The 15,376-nt window shown below is 39.1% G+C and overlaps 1 protein-coding gene across 2 annotated transcripts in view; it reads left to right on the forward strand.

Annotated features, from left to right (window-relative positions):
• Nucleotides 1-15,376, forward strand: part of PRRG1 (proline rich and Gla domain 1) — a 139,701-nt gene that overhangs the window by 103,193 nt on the left and 21,132 nt on the right. The window lies entirely within an intron of this gene.

The following is a 15,376-nucleotide window of genomic DNA, read 5'->3' on the forward strand; positions in this document are numbered from 1 at the left end:
CCAATCCTTCAGCTTGTGGTAGTTAACATTCTAATCTGTGTTTCTGAGTTTGGCTTTTTTGGTTCCATATATAATTGATAGAATACAGTATTTGTGTTTTTCTTATTTCACATAACATAGTGTCCTCAAGTTTCATCTAACTTGTTGTAAATGGCAGCTTTTCCTTCTTTCTCATAGAGAAAGGCATGAATACCCAGAAAAGAAATGGCTGGATCATATGGTAGTTCTATTTTTAATCTATTGAGGAATGTCGATACTGTTTTCTTTACTGGCTATATCAATTTGCACTCCCACCAACAGCGCACAAGGGCTTCCTTTTCTCCACATCCTTGCCAACACTTGGTATTTCTTGTCTTTTTAATGATAGCCATTCTAACACATGTGAGGTATATTGCATTGTGGCTTTGATTTTTATTTCCCTGATGACATGTGATGTTGAGCACCTTTTCTCTGCCCATTTTTTAATTGGGTTGTTTGGTTTTTTACTGTTGGGTTGTATAAGTTCTTTATATATTATGGAAATTAGCCCCTTATCAGATATATGATTTGCAGATATTGTCTTCTATTCCATAGTTTCTTTTTGTTTGTTTTACTGTTTGTGTCTTTTGCTGTGCAGAAGGTTTTTTTTTTATTTTTTAATGTTTTATGTTTGAGAGAGACAGAGACAGAGTCAAGCAGGGAGGTGCAGAGAGAGGAGACACAGAATCTGAAGCAGGCTCCAGGCTCCGTGCTGTCAGCACAGAGCCCAATGCAGGGCTCAGACTCACAAACCATGAGATCATGACCTGAGCCAAAGTCACCACTTAACTGACTGAGCCACCCAGGTGCCCCAGTAGTTTTTAAAATTAGTATAGTCCCACTTATTTTTGCTGACATCACTCTTGCTAATATTTTTATTTAGGATTTTGTATCTCTCTACCTTAATAAGTAATTTTCTTTCAGGTGTGTAAGTACCATCTTTGTCCTGTTTAGGTATTAAGATTACTCTGGCCTTGTAAAATAAATTGAGAAAAAATTTTTTCATTTTTATATGCTTGTGCTTTTGGTATAATATCCAGAAAATCATCTCCAGGACCAATATGAAAGAACTTTTTTCCTATGTTCTCTCCTTGGAGTTTTTTGGCTTCCGTCTTAGTTTAAGTCTTTAATCCTTTCCAAGTTATTTTTTGTGCATGGTGTAAGACAGGGGTCCAATTTTATTCTTGCGCATGTGGTTGTCCAGTTTTCCCACCACAGTTTATCAAAGACACTGTCATTTCCCCATTGAGTATTCTTGGCACCCTTGTCAAATATTAGTTGACCCTTTATGCATGGGCTTATTTCTGACCTTTTGATTATGTTCCATTGGACTGCATGTCTGTTTTTTAATGCTGGCATGATGCTGTTTTTAATTATATACTTTTATATTATTGTTTGAATTCAGGAAGTATGATGCCTCCAGCTAAGTTCTTTCTTGAGATTGCTTTGACTAGTCGGGGTATTTTGTGACTCCATAGGAATTTTAGGATTGTTTTTCTATTTCTGTAAAACATGTCATTGGAATTTTGATAGGTGTTGCAGTGAATCTATAGATGGCTTTGAGTAGTATGGACATTTTAACCATATTAGTTCTTCTGATCAGTGAACACAGGATATCTTTCCATTTATCTGTGTCTTCAGTTTTTTTCCATGCAATTCTTAAAGTTTTCAGTGTACAGATCTTTCACCTGCTTGGTAAATTTATTCCTATGTATTTTATTGTTTTTGATGCTAATGTAAATGGGATAGTTTCCTTTATTTCTTTTTCTTGTTGTTAGTATATAGAAATGCAACTGTTTGTGTTTATTTTATTTTATTTTATTTTATTTTATTTTATTTTATTTTATTTTATTTTATTTTATTTTATTTTTTAATGTTTATTTATTTTTGAGAAAGAGAGCATGAGCAAGGAAGGGACAGAGAGAAGAGGGAGACATAATCCAGAGCAGGCTCCAGGCTCTGAGCTGTCAGCACAGAGCACGACATAGGGCTCAAACTCATGAACCATGAAATCATGACCTGAGCCAAAGCCGGACGCTTAACCAACTGGGCCACCCAGGCACCCCTGTTTTGTTTTTATATCCTGCAACTTTTCTGGATTCATTGATTATCTCTAATAGGTTTTGGTGGAGTATTTAAGACTTTCTAGATATAAAAGCATATCACCTGCAAAGATAATTTGACTTTTTTCCTTTCCAATGTGGATGCCTTTTATTTCTTTTTCTTGTCTAAATGCTCTGGCTAGGACTTCCAGTATTATGATGAATATGAGTGGTGAGAGTCAGCACCTTTGTCTCATTCCTGATCTTAGTAGAAAAGCTTTCAACCTTTCACCATTGTGAATGTTGTCATAGCTTGCCCTTTGTGACCTTTATTATGTTGATGTATCTTTTCTATACTCAATCTGTTGAGAATTTTTAATCATAAATGTTAAATTTTGCCAGATGCTCGGGCACTTGAGTGGCTCAATCAGTTAAGCATCGTACTTTGGCTCGGGTCATGATCTTGTCTAAATCATTGTTTTCCAAGGACTCCTGAACTGTGGCCAAGATGGACGGGAGCCAGTTGACAGGCCACTATAGGGTTCATACCTGGGAACAAAGTCTATATGCCCTTTACCCAATGCACGAGTGGTTTAGACTCTTCCTGAGTCACTTGGCATATGGAGCTGGATCATCCTACAGCTCCCACAAAGCCACTTTTGTCTGTGGGATGGATGCTAAATGATTCTTGGGGTAGGGGGTGCAAAACCAACAGATGTCTTATTACACCATGCTGCTGACATCACTCTTGGCTAATACTTCTATTTAGGATTTTGTATCTCTCTACCTTAACATGTAGTTTTCTTTCAGGTGTGTAAGTACCATCTTTGTCCTGTTTTGGTATTAGGATTGATTACTCTGGCCTTGTAAAATAAATTGAGAAATAATTTTCATTTTTATATGTTCTGGAATAGTTTTCATATTATAGGTGTGGGGTTTTTTTTGTTCTAAGAAGATTTAGTAGAATTCACATTAAAATTATTTGAGTCTTGGGGCACCTGGGTGGCTCAGTCTGTTAAGTGTCTGACTTCAGCTCAGCTCATGATCTCTTGGTTCATGAGTTTTCTGCTGTCAGTGCAGAACCCACTTCAAATCCTCTGTCTCCCTCTCTCTGACCCTCCCCCCATCTCTTTCTCTCACAAAAATAAACATTGAAAAAATTATCTGAGTCTCTTCTCTTTTTAAAGATAGATGATTTTATTTCTGTAAAAAATGGCATTTGGATTTTTTAGGGATAACATTGAATCTGTAGGTTGTTTTGGGTACCACAGGTGTTTTGACAGTATTAAGTCTTCTATTCCACAAACAAGATATATCTTTACATTTACTTGTTTCTTTAATTTCTTTCAGCAAAGTTTTGTGTCACATTCATTGATTATCATATGTTCAACTATCCTCATGCCCCAAGGATAAATCCCACTCGGTCATGATTTATGATCATTTTAATGTGCTGTTGAATTCAGTTTGTTGAGATTTGTTGCATTTATATTCATTAGAAATATTGGCATATAGTTTTATTGTAGTGTCTTTTTCTGGCTTTGGAATCAGAGTAATACTGGCCTCATAAAATGGGTCTGGAAGTGTCCCTGCTTCTTCATTTTCTTGGAAGAGTTTGAGAAAGATTGGTATTAATTCCTCTTAAATTCATTTAGAACCACAAAAGACCCAAATAACCAAACAGTCTTGAGAAAAAACAAAGCTGGAGGCCTCACACTTCCTGAATTCAAAACATATTACAGACTTACAGTAATAAAAACTATATGGTACTGGCATAAAGACAGACATATAGACCAATAGAACTAAACAGAAAGCCCAGAAATAAACCCACATATATATGGTCAAATAGTCTTCAACAAGGATGCCAAAAATCCATAATGGGGAAGGTATAGTATACTCAATAAGTACTGTTGGGAAAATTGGATATGCACATGCATAAGAATGAAAATTGAAACCTATATTACACCAGACACAAAAATCAACTCAAAATGGATTAAAGACTTTGACATAAGAGGAAGGGTAGGCAGCAGGCAAAGGGAATCACATTAGAGCTACTGATAAAATTATAGCTAAAATTGATAAATCATCATGCACTTTGCCATTGAGACTCTCAAGCTTTCTTACACATTAGAATTAGCACCAGACTACATCCTAGGCCAATTATATTAGTCTCAGGGGGCAGGAGCTAGGCATTCCAGGCACTCAAACCAATGTGAGCACCTTGCTCCTCAAAGTGTACTCTATGGCAAGCAGCAGCAACCTCACCTGAGAGCCTGCTAAAATTCAAAATCCCAAGCCCCATCCCAGACCTACAGTATCAGAATCTACATTTTAATAAGATCCCAGGTGATGAATATGTGTACCCTGACATTTGTGAAGCACTGATTTATCATCCTAGATTTTAACCATGGCTATATACATTGGGATAAACTGGAATGCTGGAAAATAATACTCATACTCAGACTTAAACAACTTACCCCATTATATCTTTATGAATATACTGGAACAAACACACTAAAAACTTAGTGTAACTTCAACAATTATTCAATTGGCAAATATTTAAAAAGATTTGAAAACCCTATCTAATTTCCACTGATGTTGGATATGTGCATATACGCTCAAAATTTTTTTTAATTCCACTATACTTAACATACAATGTTATGTTATTTTCACGTGTTCAATATAGTGATTCAACATGTTTGTACATTACTAAGTGCTCATGATAAGATTATAATTTATTTTTATGATAGGTGTACTTTTAATCCCCTTCATCTATTTTACCCATACTCCCACCTTCCTCCCTACCACTGGTAACCATGCGTTCTCTATAGTTAAGAGTCTGGTTTTTTGTTTGTCTCCTTTTTCTTTGTTAATTTGTTTCTTAAATTCCACATATGAGTGAAGTCATGTGGTATTTGTCTTTCTCTAACTTCTTTCACTTAGCATTACACCCTTTAGTTCCACTGACGTTGCAAATGGCAATATTTCATTCTTTTTTATGGCTGAGTAATATTCTTTTATAGATGTACTATATCTTCTTTTTCCATGGACACTTCGGTTTTTACCATATCTTGATTATTGTAAATAATGCTGCAATAAACATAGGGGTGCATTTATCTCTTTGAATTAGTGGTTTTTTTTGGGGGGGGGGTAAATACTCAGTTATGGAATTACTGGATCACATGGTAATTGTCTTTTTAATTTTTGAAGAGCCTCCATACTGTTTTCTGCAGTAACTGCAGTAGTTTGCATTCCCAACAGTGCACAAGGGTTCCTGTTTCTCCACATCTTGCCAACACTTAGTGTTTCTTGTGTTTTTAATTTTAGCCATTCCAACAGGTGTGAGGTGATACCTCATTGTAGTTTTGTCTAGTTTGTCTGATATAAGTGTGGCTTCTCTATCCTTTTTTAGGAGTCCATTAGCATGATAGATGGTTCTCCATCCCCTCACTTTCAATCTAGAGGTGTCTTGAGGTCTCCTATGTATCTCTTGTAGGTAAGCATGTAGATGGGTCTTGTTTTCTCACCCATTCTGATACCCTTGTATATTTTGACTGGAGCATTAAGTTCATTTACATTAAGAGTAATTATTGACAGATAACAAATTAGTGCCATTGTGTTACTTGCAAAGTTGCTGTTTCTGGAGGTTTTTTCTTTTCCTTTCTAGTCTTTGTTGCTTTTTGTCTTTGCCACTTAAAGGGTCCCCTTTAATATGTTTGCATGGCTGGTTTAGTGGTCACAAACTCCTTTAGGTTTTGTTTGTGATGTTATTTATCTCTCCTGTTCTAAATGATAGCCTTGCTGGATAAAGTATTCTTGGCTGCATATTTTTCCCGTTTAGCACATTGAATATATCATGCCAGTCCCTTCTGGCCTGCCATGTTTCTGTGGAGAGATCTACTGCTAACCTGAGTTGTCTTACCTTGTAGGTTAGGGATTTCTTCTCCCTTTCTGCTTTCAGGATTCTTTCCTTACCTCTATATTTTGCAGAGTATACTACAGTATGTATTGGTTTTGGCCGGCTTTTGTTGAATTTGATGGGAGTTCTCGGTTTCCTGGATTTGGGTGACTGTTACCTTCTCCAGATTAGGGAAGTTTTCAGGTTTAATTTGTTCAAATAAACCTTCTCCCCCCTTTTCTCTCTCTCTTCTTCAGGGACTCCTATGATATGAATGTTATTATGCTTTATGGAGTTGCTGAGTTCCCTACGTCTACATTCATGATCCAGTACTTTTCTTTCCCTCTTCTTTTCAGCTTCATTATTTTCCATAGTTTTATGATCTGTACCTCTGATTTGTTCCTCTGCTTCACCATCCTCATTGTCATTGCATTTAGTTGGTTTTGCATCTTGGTTATACCATTTTTTATTTTTGCCAGGCTGGTTTTTATTTCTTTTATCTCTGCAGAAAGGGATTTTGTAGTGTCTTCTATGCTTTTCTCAAGCCCAGCTAGTATCCTTATGATTTTTGTTTTAAATCCTGGTTCAGATATATTACTTACATGTTACTTATATCTGGCCATGACCTCTTCCAGTTCTTTTGGAATGAATTCCTCCATATTGGCATTTTGCCCAGATCTCTGTCTTCTCTGTGTTAGGAAAACCTGTTAGGTTTCCTGCTCTTGAGAGTACTGGCTTTATGAAGAAGAGGTCATATACTGTCCAGGACTTGGCACTTTAAGAAGTTTGTGCTGTGTGCACTCTGTTGTGTTTAGGTTGCTCTTTCCCTATCAGTCCTCTGCAGTCCTCTCCTTGCTTGCAGTGTGGAGTATTTGGACCTAGTCTGGTTTGTGGCAAGTTTTAACTAGGTGTGTTTTGGTCTGCTAATTAGAAAAGTCTAGATCCTATTTCCCCTAGAGTTGAAGCTTTGCAGCACTCTATGATCAGTAGACTTAGTGCATGTGGGGAGTTTTTGCTGGTGTTCTGCGGGAGGGGCCTGTGTGTTGCTTCTTAGGGAGACTTGCCCTGCATGATGCAGTCAGTGGAACAGGGCTTGATGTAAACTGCTCCAGCCTTCACTGGGGGTGCTGTGTTCCTCACTGAAGTCTGTGCTGATGGGCAATAGGAAAATGGCATCACCCTCTTCTCTCAACGCTGGAGAGAGGTGATTGCCCCTGCTGCTGTTCAGGAAGCCCTCACAGAAGTACAGACAATCTCCCCTCTTTTGTCCCAGCCTTCCATCAGAACCCTGTCTTCATTCTATGTCTGAGTTGTCCATGTGCGTGTACACACACTCCTGTGTGTACTGTGTTGCTGGGTTTCAAAGTTCCAAATCTTAGGGACCTGGCATGGCACAAATACTCATTGATCCTCTGGGGGAGGATCTTGCCACACTGGGTCATGCTGGTTTCTTCCAGAAAAGCAGTCGCACAGCCATGTGAGGCTAGGAGTTTACAGTAGAGCGCATCCAATAGCTGGCTTCCAGGTCAGCAGGTGCCTCTGATGCTATGCTAATTAATGGGTCAGCTCAATGGCATCCGCTTTCTCTACTGTCCCTTGAGAGACAGTGCTGCCTCTCCCAAATGCACTTCAAGAAGAGGAACTATTACTCTTCGTGCAACCCACAGGATCCTCAGACCACGCTGTCCACTTAATGGGCCTCTGTCCTCCCTCCCCACAGGATCACCACTAAGCCTGTCAGGCATGACCCTGGTGATGGCACACATTTGTAAAACTGCAGACTTTGAACTCTGCTGCTTATAAGGACAGCCCCTCTCTCTTTCTCAGTCAATGGTTTTGGGGAAGAGTTTTTGTTGTGCAACCCCCTATGTGCTTTCACTCTTTGTTTGTCACTCTTCTCTCCGTGATCAGGGCTCCCTTCCCTCTGCAGCACCCACAGTTCTTTTCTCCCCTAAATCAACTCTCCACAGCTCCTACCTTCCCTGTTGTATCCATTTTTTTCTCCCTCTAGATGTGCAGTTTGTTCTTTGAGCCCTCAGATCAATTTCTTGGGTGTTCAGAATTATTTGGTATTTACTTTGTTGTGTTTGAGGCAGAGGGCAAGCATAGGATCCCCCTACTATTCCGCCATTTTAACTTCTCCCCTAGTTCCTATATCATTTATTTCTGCTCTCATCGTTATTATTTCCTTCTTTGTACTGGTCTTGGGTTTTGTTTTTTCTTGTTTTTCTGTTCCTATAGGCGTAAATTTAGGGTTTGGGGGTTGGTTTTTTTTTTAGCTTTTTCTAGGTTTTTGAAGTAGGCCTGTATTATTATAAGCTTCCCTCTTATTACTGTTTTTGCTGCATCTGAAAGAGTTTGGACCATTGTGTTTTCATTTTCATTTGTTTCCATGTACTCTTTGATTTCACATCTGACCCATTGATTGTCAAGTAGCATGTTATTTAACCTCCATGTATTTGTGCTCTTACCAGATTTTTTCTTGTGGTTGATTTCTAGTTTCATATCATTGTGGTCATAAAAGTTACATGGTATGACTTGGATCTTTTTGAGTTTGTTGAGACTTGTTTTATGGGCTCTTACATGATCTGTTCTGGAGAATGTTCTGTGTATACTTAAAAAGAATATGTATTCTGTTTAAGGATGAAAAATGTTCTGAATATATCCGTTAAATCCATCTAGTCCAATGTGTCATTCACAGACACTGTTTCCTTGTTGATTTTCTGTTTGGATCATCTGTCCATTGATGTAAGTTAGGTGCTGTAGTCCCCTACTATTGTATTATTATCAATTAGTTCCTTTATGTTTAACTGTTTTATGTATTTGCGTGCCGCTGTGTTGGGTGCATAAATATCTTAAAATGTTGTATCTTCTTGCTGGATCATCCCCTTAATGAGTATGTAGTGTTCTTTCTCTCTCTCTCTCTTTTTAATTTTAGAGAGACTGAGTAGGGGGAGAGGGGCAGAGAGGGAGACATGGAGAGAATCTAGGCTTGATCCCACAATCCTGGGATCATGACCTGAGCCAAAATCAGGAGTCAGATGCTCAACTGACTGAACCACCCAGGCACCCCTCTTTATCTCATTACAGCTCTTATTTTAAAGTCAGTTTTGTCCAGTATAAGTATTGCTGTTGCTACCCAAGCTTTCTTTTCATATCCATTTGCATGATAATGTTTCTTCATCCTTTCGCTTCTAATTTGCATGTGTCTTTAGGTCTGAAATGAGTCTTTTGTAGGCTGCATATAGATGCATCTTTTTTTTAATCCATTTCATCTCGCTATGTCTTTTACTTTGAGCATTCAGTACATTTATATTCAAAGTAATTACCGATAGGTATGTATTTTTTGCCATTTTGTTACTCGTTTTATGGTTGTCTTGTAGTTCTCTCTCTGATTCTTCCCTTGCTCACTTCTTTCATGATTAGTTGGCTTTCTTTAGTGATATATTTGGATTCCTTTGTCTTTATTTTTTGCATTTCTGTTACTGATTTTTTGATTTGTGGCTACCATTCGTATATAACATCTGCTACATATAGCAGTCTATATTAAGTTTGTGGTTTTTTAAGTTTGAGCCCATTTTTTACTGCTTTACCCCCATCCCCGCCACATTTTAGGTATATGGTATCCTAGTTTATATCCTTTTTTTTGTGAGTCACTTGGCTAATTTTTATAGATGTACTTATTTTTACTGCTTTTGTGTGTCCTACTTATTCTCATAGTCTTTCCTTTTCAGTCAGAGCATCCCCTTTATCATTTCTTATATGGCTGGTTTACTGGTCATGAATTCCTTTAACTTTAGTTTGTTTGGGAAACTCTTGTCTCTTCTTATATTCTGAATGATAGCCTTGCTGGATATTCTTAGCTGCAGATTTTTCCCTTTCAGTATTATGAATATATCATGCCACTTGATTCTGGCCTGCAAGGTTTTTGCTGAAAAATCAGCTAATAGCCTTATAGGCTTTCCCCTCTATTTAATTAACTATTTTATTTTCTCTTGCTGCTTTTAGAATTCTCTCTTTATCACAACTTGTTGCCATTTCAATTTCTGTGTCTTGGTGTGGACTTCCTTGGGTTGATTTTTTTGGAGTTTCTCTGTTCCTCCTGCATCTGAATTTCTGTTTCCTTCCCAATTTGTGAAGTTTTCAGATATTATTTCTTCAAATAAATTTTTTGCCTCTTTTTCTCTCATCCCTATAATGTGAATGTTACTGTCCTTGATGGAATCACTCAGTTCCCTAAGTCTGTTCTCATTTTGCCTAGTTTTTTTCCCCCTCACCTGCTCAGCTTGATTACTTTCCATTACCCTGTTCTCCAGGTTGCTGATTTGTTCTTCTGCTTGTTCTACTGTTTATTCCATTGAATGTATTTTACATTGTATTTATTGTGTTATTTCCGATAGATTCTTATGCATCTCTTTGTTAAGGGTCTCACAAATGTTCTCCACTCTTTTCTCAAATCAAGTATTATCTTTATGATCATTATTTTTTTAATTATTATTTTGAGAGTGAGAGAGTTGGGGAGGGGCAGAGAGAGAGGCAGGGAGAAGGAATGCCAGGTGGGCTCCGCACTGTCAGTGCAGAGCCCGATGTGGGGCTCAAACTCATGAACCATCAGATCATGACCCAAGCTAAGTCAAGAGCTGAACACTTAACTGACTAAGCCACGCAGGTGCCCTTGAGCATTACTTTAAATGTAATCTATCAGACATATTACTTATCTCCATTTCACTTAGGTTTCTTGCTGTGGTTTTGTCCTGTTCTTTCATTTGAGACATATTCCTCTGTTTCCTCATTTTGTCTATCTGTGTCTGTTCCTGTGTTAGGAATGTGAGCTATGCCTCCTCCTCTTGAAAGTAGTGGTCTTAAAAAGAAAAGGTCCTATAGCACCCTGTAGTGTACTGTCCCCTGCTTACTAAAGTCTGATGCTTCAGGGGTACCTCTTATGTGTGTAGCATGCACCTTGCTGTTGTCAGCTGCTTTTTCCTTCAGTCCAGTGATAACAGGAGCTTTCTTTGACTGTTGTGGCAACGTTTTGGCCCTGTGGTGTTAGTGGACCAGTCTGGCGCTGCCTTGGGCTTGAGTTGAGTCAGACCAAGCATTTGCCAGAGATGCAGTAGCACCAAACTGCAGGGTGCTTTCCCTGCCATGTCCTCTGAGAAGCTTTCATTGTAAGCTTTTATCAGACCAGCTCTCTGCTCCTAGCCTACTGCTGGGTCTGTAGTCTGACTGGAATGTGTGGTTACCTTTCCCTCTCCCTAGGGCAGGCATCAATTTGGAGTGGTATTGGCCCCTGTTGGGGCTTCTTACACACTGCCAGACTTCTGGCCTGGTTTGATTGGTCTCTGGCCATGAGCAATTGGAAGAGGTAGATCTGCAATGCGAGCTGTGGGGTGGTTGGCCAGTCCTTTAACCAAGATTTGCATGCCCGAGGCCCTCTGCAGGAGGGGCCTTGCAGACTCCCAGCTGACAACTGAATTGGGCCTGTCTAGAAAGGGGCAGATCTGCAAGAGTTGGGGCTGTGATGTAAGCAAGGTAGTAAATATCAGCTGCCTGCTGGTTCCTTCACTGGGTGGGGAGAAGGAAATGGTATCTTCCAGCTCCTTTGTTCTTGGGGAAGACCCTCAGGGATCCCTGCCCCTCCAATTGAGAAGAGTAAACAATTCTCCCTCCTGTATGATCCAAGTATTTTTCAAACTACTGCTTCTATGCTGTATTTCAGAGGGCTGTTTGTTGTTTTAGCTCTTTGTGGGTTAGGGACTCCACTTTCTCTCACCCTCCAGGCTCTCATGGAGCCAAGCCCCCTGATTTTTAAAATTCTAGGCCTTAAGTCCAGCTCATTGTTAAGAACTCACAAAATTCAGCCCCTCTGTTTTTCAAAGTCAAATATTACAGAGAATCATCTTTGCTGTGTGGTCTTCCTGGTGTGGTAGTCTTATTTCTCTCTCTTTGCTGCACCTAGGGGGCCTTCCCTCCCATGATCAACTTGCAGTCTTGCAAGCTTGTACACATTTCTACCCTTCCTACCCTTTTTGATGTGTTCCCTTCTCTATATATGTTGTGGAATTTGTTCTGCCAGTTTTTGGGTCATTTTCTGGGTTATTTACACTGATGTGAGTCTTGTCTATTTGTATCCATTGGATGAGGTGAGCTTAGGGTCCTCCTACTTCACCATTTTCCCCCCATAATCCCATACTTTATACCTTTTCTTACCTAATACACATCCTACTTTCTTTGTATGTGATAGGGTTTTGGAATGGTGGGGGTCCAGAACCAACGGCCCAGAAAGAATTCTTGAGACGTCTTTGGCGCAAAAAGGTGATTTTATTAAAGCACGGGGACGGGACCTACGGGCAGAAAGAGTTGAACTGGGGTTGTGAAGACTGACATTATATACTATAGACTTGGGGGAGGTAAAGGCAGATGGGAGGCCTCCAGAAGGACTTTGATATACTAAAGAGGACTCATAAGATGTCCAGGGGCTTTGCTATTGTCAAGCTAAGGTTGTTTTCCCTGTAGTAAGGCATTAACATTAGGACAGTAGGGGGTTCCTGGAGAAATGTTATACTCTGTATTTGCCTCAAGTATTTGTCAATGGGTTACAGGTTATAAATTTAATTTTACCTGCCATTTCTTTCTTGCCTTTGTTTCCCCACATCACTATGGAGGTTAAGGTGATTTAGAGCTCCAGGAAACTGAGTCCATAGGTTTCTGGAGATTAGGCTATTGATAAGATTGCCTTTTTCTTGTAATTGACTAAGACATTTGTAAACAGACAGGTGTCCTGTGTGACTGTGATCTCTGTTAACCATTTGTTTTCTTTCTTTTCCTTTGTTCTTGGGAATCCAGGAGTGCCTGAGGAATATCACATATATCCTTCCTTGGTGGCGGGGTGGGGGAGGAGTTGTACTAGCTAGTGTTTGGCCTTCAGCTTGCCTTATGTTCCCTTATCATATAGAGATGTTTCTTTTATTATTTTTAGTAGATTTACTTATATATACTGGAATCCTTAGTCATTAGAAATCTTAACTTCTAATAAAAACTGAGAAGAAATTGTGAATTGTTATACTCCATTTAGTAGGTTGGCAAATTTATGCATAGATTTCATAATTTCTGGTAGCATATGCTTCCTCATAGTACAAAATGTGGCACAAGATATGTTTGCTGAAACATCCAAGTATCTTTAGGTAACAAGAGCCAAAAGTAGATACATCTGTGTTCGTAATGTTTCAGTATTTTATCTTACTTGGAAATGATCTAGATATTCAGTGAATTTCCATCATTTAACCTAGAAAAACTCCAAAGTTTTAGATTATCAAAAATATTTGGGTAACTACTTTTAAGTAGACCTACCATAAATATTATTATTGAAAAGTCTGAAAAGGTGGAGGCAGGGGGCACCTGGGTGGCTCAGTCACTTGAGCTTCCAACTTTGGCTCAGGTCATGATCTCACCGTTGGTAGGTTCAAGCCCTGCATCTGGCTCTGTGCTGACAGTTCGGATCCTGAAGTCTGCTTTGGATTCTGTGTCTCCCTTTCTTTTTTTTTTTTTTTTATTTTCTTTTTTTCTTTTTTTTCTTTTTTTATATGAAATGTATTGACAAATTGGTTTCCATTCAACACCCAGTGCTCATCCCAAAAGGTGCCCTCCTCAATACGTATCATCCACCCTCTCCTCCCTCCCACCCCCCATCAACCCTCAGTTTGTTCTCAGTTTTTAACAGTCTCTTATGCTTTGGCTCTCTCCCATTCTAACCTCTTTTTTTTTTCCTTCCCCTCCCCCATGGGTTCCTGTTAAGTTTCTCAGGATCCACATAAGAGTGAAACCATATGGTATCTGTCTTTCTCTGTATGGCTTATTTCACTTAGCATCACACTCTCCAGTTCCATCCACGTTGCTACAAAAGGCCATATTTCATTTTTTCTCATTGCCACGTAATATTCCATTGTGTATATAAACCACAATTTCTTTATCCATTCATCAGTTGATGGACATTTAGGCTCTTTCCATCATTTGGCTATTGTTGAGAGTGCTGCTATGAACATTGGGGTACAAGTGGCCCTATGCATCAGTCCTCCTGTATCCCTTGGATAAATTCCTAGCAGTGCTATTGCTGGGTCATAGGGTAGGTCTATTTTTAATTTTCTGAGGAACCTCCACACTGCTTTCCAGAGTGGCTGCACCAATTTGCATTCCCACCAACAGTGCAAGAGGGTTCCCGTTTCTCCACATCCTCTCCAGCATCTATAGTCTCCTGATTTGTTCATTTTGGCCACTCTGACTGGCGTGAGGTGATACCTGAGTGTGGTTTTGATTTGTATTTCCCTGATAAGGAGCGACGCTGAACATCTTTTCATGTGCCTGTTGGCCATCCGGATGTCTTCTTTAGAGAAGTGTCTATTCATGTTTTCTGCCCATTTCTTCACTGGGTTATTTGTTTTTCGGGTGTGGAGTTTGGTGAGCTCTTTATACATTTTGGATACTAGCCCTTTGTCCGATATGTCATTTGCGAGTATCTTTTCCCATTCCGTTGGTTGCCTTTTAGTTTTGTTGGTTGTTTCCTTTGCTGTGCAGAAGCTTTTTATCTTCATAAGGTCCCAGTAATTCACTTTTGCTTTTAATTCCCTTGCCTTTGGGGATGTGTCAAGTAAGAGATTGCTACGGCTGAGGTCAGAGAGGTCTTTTCCTGCTTTCTCCTCTAAGGTTTGGATGGTTTCCTGTCTCACATTTAGGTCCTTTATCCATTTTGAGTTTATTTTTGTGAATGGTATGAGAAAGTGGTCTAGTTTCAACCTTCTGCATGTTGCTGTCCAGTTCTCCCAGCACCATTTGTTAAAGAGGCTGTCTTTTTTCCATTGGATGTTCTTTCCTGCTTTGTCAAAGATGAGTTGGCCATACGTTTGTGGGTCCAATTCTGGAGTCTCTACTCTGTTCCATTGGTCTATGTGTCTGTTTTTGTGCCAATACCATGCTGTCTTGATGATGACAGCTTTGTAGTAGAGGCTAAAGTCTGGGATTGTGATGCCTCCTGCTTTGGTCTTCTTCTTCAAAATTCCTTTGGCTATTCGGGGCCTTTTGTGGTTCCATATGAATTTTAGGATTGCTTGTTCTAGTTTCGAGAAGAATGCTGGTGCAATTTTGATTGGGATTGCATTGAATGTGTAGATAGCTTTGGGTAGTATTGACATTTTGACAATATTTATTCTTCCAATCCATAAGCACGGAATGTTTTTTCATTTCTTTATATCTTCTTCAATTTCCTTCATAAGCTTTCTATAGTCTTCAGCATACAGATCTTGTACGTCTTTGGTTAGATTTATTCCTAGGTATTTTATGCTTCTTGGTGCAATTGTGAATGGGATCAGTTTCTTTATTTGTCTTTCTGTTGCTTCATTGTTAGTGTATAAGAATGCAACTGATTTCT

This window comes from Prionailurus bengalensis, chromosome X (assembly GCF_016509475.1).
Source record: "Prionailurus bengalensis isolate Pbe53 chromosome X, Fcat_Pben_1.1_paternal_pri, whole genome shotgun sequence".
Lineage (NCBI taxonomy): Eukaryota > Metazoa > Chordata > Mammalia > Carnivora > Felidae > Prionailurus > Prionailurus bengalensis.